Source organism: Palaemon carinicauda, chromosome 33, assembly GCF_036898095.1.
Source record: "Palaemon carinicauda isolate YSFRI2023 chromosome 33, ASM3689809v2, whole genome shotgun sequence".
Taxonomy (NCBI): domain Eukaryota; kingdom Metazoa; phylum Arthropoda; class Malacostraca; order Decapoda; family Palaemonidae; genus Palaemon; species Palaemon carinicauda.
In genome coordinates this window covers 43,389,129-43,399,009 of record NC_090757.1, presented here as the reverse complement: position 1 = coordinate 43,399,009, position 9,881 = coordinate 43,389,129, and the positions used below count along the sequence as shown (strand labels likewise).

General features: G+C 35.5%; 1 pseudogene; it reads left to right on the top strand.

The window, feature by feature from the left end:
* Positions 1 to 9,663, top strand: part of LOC137626313 (protein unc-93 homolog A-like) — a 12,291-nt pseudogene extending 2,628 nt beyond the window's left edge.
* The last annotated feature ends 218 nt before the right edge of the window (positions 9,664 to 9,881 follow it).

The window sequence follows — 9,881 nt, the reverse complement described above, 5'->3', positions numbered from 1 at the left end:
TCTTCCTGACGGTTACTGTCAAAAGTGGCCACGTAATGCTCTAAAGAACTCTAAAACCACCTCGTTTTTTTTCTTTAGTTTCACTCTAATTCCTCCACTCTCATTGTTTATTCTTGACTCGTTCGAGTTTCTTTAGGGCAGAAGGTGAATACATACGTACATATATACATGCCAATATTTATACACACACACACACACATATATATATATATATATATATATATATATATATATATATGCAAATATGTATACACACATACACACGCACACACATATACTGTATATACACATATATATATATACATATACTGTATATATATATATATATATATATATATATATATATATATATATATATATATATATATATATATATATATATATATATATGTGTGTGTGTGTGTGTGTGTGTGTGTGTAACGACCTCTTACTATACGTTATCTGATGAAAAATTTACTGTGAGCGATTCAACTCAGCACGATCGTCCAAAATGAATAACCACATTGATCAAATATAACTTCAAACCAATTGCTCCTCGTCGCTACGTATTGACCACAAGTGTCACGTATGACACACGATAAATTCAAAGATGAAATAAAAAAAAAGAGGAGCGATGACTCAACTCCTCTGTAAATGATATGTGAACATTACCTGATCCGCATAGCCAGATAGATATTCACACCTCATATCACCTCATTTTTAAGTCCTCGAAAAATCACAATAGAGAAAGATCTACTCAAGTTTTTTTTTTTCCTTTTTTCATATAGTTTGACAACTTTGCCCAAGAATTTACATGTGGGAGCCTTGAATAAGAGTCGAATTACATCAGAATTCGGAAATACCCTCACCACTGTTGGACTATATATCACGACTTCTGCACGCTGCATTGCATTAAGATCTAAATATCTAAAAATGCATAATTACCTGAAAAACTTACTGCTCTTATTGATAAAAACCTATAAAATTGTCGCCAATATAATTTTTGCCCTCAGAATTGCAGTTTTTTACAATTGTTAAACCTAGAGCAGACATTTTGGCTCACCATATCTGTTGAAGCTATTCACAACTATCCAAGCTTCGAAGCTGAGCTATATCAAGCAATTTATTATTATTATTATTATTATTATTATTATTTTTATTATTATTATTATTACTATTTTTATTATTATTATTATTATTATTATTATTATTATTATTATTATTTTAAGAGAATCATTTACTCTTAAACAAAGTGAAAACTTGAAAAGTCGGTCTGTTTAAGAAGAAAATATCAAATAAAACCAGGTAAAATGTAAAAGACACAAAGCAAAGTAATTAAGGACACAGAAATGCTGTAAAGAATCCCCATCAACCATTAAATTGTGCCCCAACAACGAACAATACCCGCCAAACTACAGAGCAAGTCATTACTAGAATACAAGCTCCTAAGGTTTTATTTTTCTTTAGTTCCCACAGTTGAAGACCTCTCTTTTTGCTTACTCCATTTAATCCTCCAGTTATCTTCCAAGTCCCATGGCATTTCCGCTACATACCAGATCTTTTCCAACAGTGTGAGAACCCACTTTTTGATTCGATATCCTAATGCCTTAATCATTTCTATTGTTAAATCTAAATTTCCTGCATCTTTATTCACTTTACCTTTCCTTATAGCATGCTCTACTGCACTCTCTTGTGATGTTTGCTATTGATCCTTCTACTTGAGGAATATTTTCTAGTTCTTCACAATTATTTTATTGATGTGAAAAATAGACTTTTCATCTCTTGACCTCCTCTTCCTCAATGAAAACAATTCAATCCTCATTTTTAATTATTCCTACTTCTCATACAACTTGCCTGTCTCTTCTTCTCACTTCTGCCATTTTGTATATTATTTTTTCTCCTTCCAGTCTTCTAATCATCTCATACCACTTTCTTCTTTTTTCTCCCTTTGCAATTGCTATCATTCTCTTTTTTTCCATCTTTATCCGTCTGTATTCCTCACTAGTTTGGTAGCTGTTATCTTCTTCCTCTCTTTCTTTTGCTATACTCTTTTCCTTCACATGATTCCACTACCATACATTTTTTTTTTTTTTTTTTTTTTTTGCTGTTTACCACTTGTCCTCCGACACACCTGTACTGTTGCTGGCACCACAACCCCTTTCATAACATCACATATCTCTTCAGGTGATTCTGATGCTCCATTAGCATATATCTCTTCTCTGGGTCTTTCCACTTTACTTCTCAACTCTCTTGCCTTCTCCCCCTCCAGCTTCCAAGTTTTGACCTTCCTATTCGTGTATACATATATGTGCATGTATACCATATATATATATATATATATATATATATATATATATATATATATGTAAATGAGTGTCAGCATCTCATTGGGTCAAGCAAAAAAGGTCACAGTGGTACATATTTACATTGGACTCTATAATTAAAGCTGGTTTTGGAATGTCGAGTGCTAAATTCATTACCTATGAGAGAGAGAGAGAGAGAGAGAGAGAGAGAGAGAGAGAGAGAGAGAGAGAGAGAGAGAGGAGAGAGAGAGAGAGAGAGAGAGAGAGCTGCTGCTCATTTCTTAATTATCAAAATACACCATTTCTCTAACAGAGGAGCATCGCCATAGAAATCTTCCTAATGTACTGACTTGTGTACTTGATCCATTAATGCCTCATTACCCTTCAGTGTTCTAGGTACAAGCCGAGGGCAAACGAATGGAAAGCATTAATGTGACAGAAGACACCGAGTGCGCCCCGGTCCGAAATGTGGCCCCCGAAAACAAAAAGAAAATGTCATGTATCCTGAAAAACGTCACTTCTCTGGCAGTTGCCATGACGTTTCTTTTCACCAGCTATTTTTCCATGGAAAATCTACAGTCTTCCATTCATAAGTAAGGATTGCTTTTTTACACCTCTTTACAATTTAAATGAAAATAATAATGTGAAGTAGTTCAACTTTAATTCCATTTGGTAAAGAGATATCTACAATAATTGAATTCAAGACCCTACTACCCCAGGGGGTCTACACCGTCTCCATAGTTCTTACCGACGCCTATTGGCATCTTCCGATAGGTCAGCGTTTGTATGCAATTGATGCAGGGTTGTACTTGATATACTTTCACCTCGCAATGAAGGAGTTAAAGCAATAGCCTTAGCTAAGTAAAGTATTTTTAGACATAAATGGAAAAAAATACCATTATAAATCTGTTTCCTTAATTACAGAATAGACGGTACCACTTCTTTGGCCGCCATTTACATAAGCTTCAGTTTATCCAGTTGCTTTTTATCGACGCTTCTCATCAGAACTTTTGGGGAGAAAAGTATCCTGTTTGCATGCTCAGTTTACTATGTGGCTTACATGACAGCTCAACTGTATCCAAAGACATATGTCCTCCTCCCGACTGCTGTTCTTCTGGGCACGGCAGCTGGTCCACTGTGGGCAGCTCAGGGATCGTTCATCACAAAGGTAATGGGTCTTGATATTGTAGCTTGTCCACATGAAGAAATTGTTAGTCCCTAATTTCTGGAGGTTTCGAGTGAGGTTACTCCAAGTCAATCTGACCAACAAGATCAATTGATATATCAATAACCTGTACGAGAATCTTTAATTTGGAGGAGGGACGATCACAACCATGATATGAGCATTTCTGCTCATATCAAGAGCAGAAATGCTCAATACAGCTATTAATTCATAAAGACATTTCCTCAGTAGTTTTGAGTTATTAGCTGTTTAGTACTTAGTATGGTTCACAGAAAATGATTCATTACCAAGTGGAGTAACTATTTTCATCACACTAGTAATTCATAAAGATATTTCCTCAGTAGTTTTGAGTTATTAACTGTTTGGTACTTAGTATGGTTCACAGAAAATGATTCATTACTAAGTGGAGTTACCATTTTCGTCTCAAGAATTCCAGTTTTGCTATATGTGATGTCCTGTTACATTTGCAGGATCTGAAAGGATGGCACCTTTCACAGAGATTAAAATAATGATTTAAAGTGTGTTTAAACATAATACCATGACTACTGTTTGTACAGACATCTTAGGCTTACATTTTTGTTGTTAGTGGCGCTGACATATATCGACAGATATTTTAACAAATGTGCTGTTGCTCTGTGTAAAGAAGCTACATTTTATCTGATGAGTAAGTTGAGAACTCTCAGATATAAACAAATTTTCACATAATTTTTCCATTAGATAAAACTATAGCCAGCAAAACTACTTTAAAAACAAATGAGTAAATACCGATATAATATTAATTAGTAAATTGTTTTGTAAGACACCTCACTGATGACATAACAACTCCAATTTACAGGTAGGCACTGCATATGCTAAATTATCAGGAGAGGACACAAGTGACGTTATTACACGGTTCTTCAGCATTTTCTACATGTTCTTTCAGTCAACACAAATATGGGGCAACCTTATTACATCCTCAGGTTAGACATTGGAAATGATAGGCTTCAACACATTCTGTGATGGAGTACGCAATATTCATGAATTTGAACTTTAATAAGAAAAAAAAAATCGTTTGACACAGCATGCAGATCATGATGAAATTACACCATTGTAACATGGTCTATTACATTCATGAAATATAATTTTAAATTAAAGATTTTTTACTTGTTTGTACTTCCTATTAGTTCTCTCCATTGGAGCTCATGCTCCAGCCAATGAGGATGAAGACCCACTAAGCACCTGCGGGTACAGATTTTGTATGGCCGGAAGAGACGTAATGGAAGAGGAGCACCTCGGCAATCTTACCTCTGATCCTGATGAAGAAGATGGTATTCCCAAATGGAAGATTCACGCACTCACTGCGTTTTTCCTAACTGGGGCTTTTGCTTCATCGGCAATCATACTCTTCCTGGACCAAGTCCATAAGTAAGGTTGTTAAGGCTAAGTATTTACAAGATGTAGCCATGTCTTCATAATTAAGATGCATGATTTCATAGATAAAAATGTAGAATGTCACTGTTTATGAAGTGTAGTCTCCTAATATCTTAATTGTCTATATATATATGCTTCAGTTATCTTCAGTAAATAAATTTCTCCTCATTTATAATAACAAAATCTGTTATGCCTTAAATGAATCGATTGAATGGCGTATTCACAATACTTCTGGCTTATATTTTGGCTTCACTCTGATTATCTGTTTTCATGTGGAAATTCTTCCAGATATCATAATTCTGAAGAAGTCGGACGCAAAAATAAATCAAATGTTCTCCAGTCACTCTATGCTACTCTTAACCATGTTCGTCACCCCTACCAGTTGTTACTAATTCCCCTAACAATTTGGTCTGGAATTGAAAGGGCTTTCTTGAGTGCTGATTTTACTGCCGTAAGTTGTCCATGGTCCCTATTTCTACTTCTTTCCCACTGTTATCCCTATATTAAAGCATCCTCTTCCACCAAACCTCTTCTCTCCATTTCATCCTTTATCTTATCCCACCATCTTATTTCTGCCTTCCTCTTGATCTTCTCCCATTAACAGGCTTTTCTTAAGCCCTCCCCACTCCCTCTCCACCATCCATCTCCAACACATGCCCATACCATCTCAGTCGTGACACTCATATAACCCCTTTAATGTTTACTATGCCTGCCAGTCTCCTTATTTCATCATTTTCCAATCTTTCAAGCAGTGATATTCCCATAATCCAGCTAAGCATTCTCATCTCTATTCTCTCAAGCTTTATTCCTCTTTTCGTCTTAGAGCACATGTTTCCGATCCATACATCAACACTGGTATTATCATTATTATTATTATCATTAGCTAAGGTACAACTCTAGTTGGAAAAGCATGATGCTAAGGCCAAGTGTTCCAAAGGAAAAAAAAATAGCCCAGTGAGTAAAAGAAATACGGAAATAAACTACAAGAGAAGCAATGAAAAATTTAAATAAAATACTTTAAGAACAATAAGAACATTAAACCAGATCTTTCATAATAAACTATAAAAAGAAACTTATGTCAGCCTGTTCAACATGAAAAAAATGGCTGCAAGCTTGAACTTTTGAAGTTCCACTGATTCAACTACCTTTTTACGAAGATCATTCCACAACTTGATCACAGCTTGAATAAAACTTCTAGAATACGGTAATACGGTGTACTATTGAACCTGATGATCCAGAAGGGATACCTAGTATTACGGACAGGATGGTACTATCCGGGAAGATCTGAATGCAAGGAATAGTCAAAATTAGGTAAAATCTTTTGCAACATACATAACAAACTAACTGACCGACAGTGCCAGAGATTAATATCTAGATCAGGAATAAGGAATTTAATAAATCGCTAGATTCTGTCCAACAAATTAAGATGAGATTCAGCAACGGACTTTTAGCTTGACTGGCATTTTCTTATCACATACCCATACCACTCGTGTTACCTCCCTCCACGTCCCCAAGGCTCCTTTTATCATATTCTCAACTTCAGCCTCACGTCTTCCTTCCTGACTTACAGTAGATCCCAAGTATATTAATTGTCCCACCCGTTTTATAACCTAGCCTCTACTTCCATGCATAGCTATCCTGTCCCTACCTTAATTATTGCTCACAATAACTTCAGTCTTATCACATTTACTCTGAAGCCACCCCTCTCCAAAGCCTCCCTTCACCCTACAACCCTTGTCTGTAAGTCTTCCTCATTTTCAGCAGTAATCACCACAGTTATCCTGTTCATACTTCCTTACTGCTCACCATAGCTTCAGTCTTACATACACATTCTCAAACCACCCCTCTCCAAAATCTCTTGCCACTGTATAATCTTTTTCTGTAAGTCTTCCTTATTTTTAACGGTAAACCCCAAATTATCTGCATATAGGAACTTCCACAACTCTTCATTTCTGATGTCTTCACCAAACACATCCATGACCACCACAAATAAAAAAAGAAGATTAATGTTGACCCCTGGTGTAATCTAACACCAGCTTCAAATGTTTCTGTTCCCAAAACAACTATTATTACTTTTGTCCTTGTTCTTTTGTACTTCATCTCTACCACTCTAACCATTTTCTCCGAGATTTTCCTCTTACCCAAGCACCAAAACATCACTTCTCTTGGTATTCTATTATAAGCCTTCTCAAGATCTACAAAAGCACAGAGGAGCTTCTGGTTTTCCTCTAGCCTCTCTTCATGTAGCTGCCTTACTGTAAAGATGGCATCCACAGTCTCTCTCACCCTCCTAATCTTTACAATCTCTCGCAATTTCTCATCCAGTACCTCTCAAAAACTTTCAAACAATGCTCTGTTAATTTCTCTGTAATTACCACTATCCATGATATCATCTTTCTGCTTGAATATAATTGCCATTAGACTCTCCTCTAAGTCTTTATGCATATTTCCTCAACCCATATTGCTCTGAATAATTCCAGCATCCATTCATACTCCTCTGTAGTTAGTATCTTAACCATTTCAATTTGAAATTCTGATAGACTCGGTGCTTTCCCTTTTTCTAATTTTTACGCAATGCCCGCTTCACTTCTGTAGATCGTATCCCCCTCACTGCCTCCCCCCCTTTGTGCTTCTCTCAGATCCTCTTTCTTTTCAGTATTAGTAGTTGTGCAAAACATTCTTCCCATCTCTTCTTAATGTCTTCATCCCAATGCAACATATTTACATCTATCATTGATAATTCTCAGTTTCCCAAAATCCTGTCTTTGCCTTTACCCTGGGCTTATAGCATCCTGCTTTTCCAATTAGAGTTGTAGCTTAGAAAATAATGATAATAATAATAATCCTTTCCTCCTTCCCTTACTCCTAACCTTTCATTCAATTGTTGTACTACTCTTCCCATAGCTATACCTACTTTCCTCCTTGAATCTTCTCTGCACTGCTCCTCTACACCTTATGCATGCCTTACTTTCCAGTCCTTAAATGCTTTCGGTTTTCTTTTAACAACTCTTGTCCCTATTTTCTTAATTCCTAAATTTTAAGGTAATTAGAACTTGGTGGCAATGCTCAATGAGGTAACTAATTTTCAAACCAAGAATCGCATGCTGAAAGAAATCTATTTCTTAACAGTTTTCATTTCATTAAGGAAAGATTGAAATACAGGTATGTTCCTGTTATCAACAAGACTATAAATTAATCTTATGGCATGGCATTTTAAATCTCCAGATCAATATATTCTGGCTTTGCTAATTTTCAGTGTACATAATTGAGCAAAATCGTTGACATTAATTCAAAGATATATATATATATATATATATATATATATATATATATATATATATATATATATATATATGTATATATATATATATACACACACAAACGCACACACACTATATATAAACACACACACACACACACACATATATATATATATATACATATATATATATATATATATATATATAAGTGTGTGTGTGTGTGTGTGTGAAGAGCATGAACTCCAAAAACGTATGATCAATAAGGCTTCCACATCTTTTGAATTTGCAGTATTAGTTTTTTAAACTATTATATTCTGTGCTAAACTTTGTAAATACTAAAGAAAAAGAATAAATTTTTGATAGAAGTAAATATTCAGGAACACTCTGATAAAGGATATAAATTTTACTCGTAACTGATCATTCATAGATACTCAATAGATTATCCAATTAAGAGTAAAACTGATACAAATGGATTACCAAGTCAATTACTTGAACATTCGGCTAAGAAGTCAATGTTGAACATATAATGAAAGAAATATGAATGCATGACAATATCTGCATTAATTTTCACTATATGCTAATGAGCCATTTTCAAATGGTTTTTGCAGGCTTATGTCTCGTGTGGGATAGGAGTCCATATGGTTGGCTACACAATGATCTGCTATGGAGCATGTGATGTCGTAGGATCCATGGTTGCAAGTTACCTAGTGAGGTGTGTGGGGAGACTCCCCGTCATTACCATTGCATTCTTCATCAATATCTCTGTCATTGCAACACTGATTGTTTGGTTACCCCAATCTGACCATCATACGTGGTACTTTGTCGTAGCAGGATCGTGGGGCTTTGCGGATGCAGTGTGGATGACTCAGCTTAACAGTAAGTTTTATGGATTTGTCTCATTCCAATTCTTTGGTACCATTCATATTTCCAGACATTCTAATATACACAACATAAAATTTTGTGATGAATATGCATGAAAAACCAGACTGGCATTACAAAGAAAACTAAGTATCCCTTAATGCAGATTTTTCTGTAACAAAATAGTATTGTTTGTCACTTGACCAGGGATGATATAGCTAGAATCAATATACTGAGCTTTGATAGAGATGTTATTCCTCCACAACATAACCTGTTTCTTTTTTTCAGCAATCTACGGCGTGATGTTTCCTAAACAAACCGAACCTGCCTTTAGCAACTGTCGTTTATGGGAAGCCATTGGTTTTGCTCTCTCATTTGGCCTGAGCTCTATCCTATGCATCAATGCTAAAATTATCGTCATCCTTGTGTTCTTGGCAGTAGGTGTATTTGGATACTTCTTCATAGAGTTTCTAGAGAGGATGGGAGGGCTACCCAGAGATGGAGATGGAACTGTTGTGCCAATCGATAAAATTGCTATAAGAAATCACTGATAAAGTTAAAGGAATTGCTAATCCCTTTCCTTCTCCTTTTCAAATCTTCACTTTCTTGTACATACAAGCGACAAGCCTCGTTGCTTACAGGTTCAGTAAATATGGCATATTCGAATATTGTTAAGAAATTTTGGGACTTAGAATACTCTACATAAAATTGAATGACACCAGTCTCCTATGTCCTAAAATCAAGAAATTATTTCTATTTGAGCCCAGTTGACCATAACCCTATGTGCGCAATTCTAAAGGTGACATGTCCACTTTTGCCTCAGAGATACCATGTAGCGTGGAGACACCAGCAACTTCGGAAGATAACATCACACTTTGTGTTGGAGGA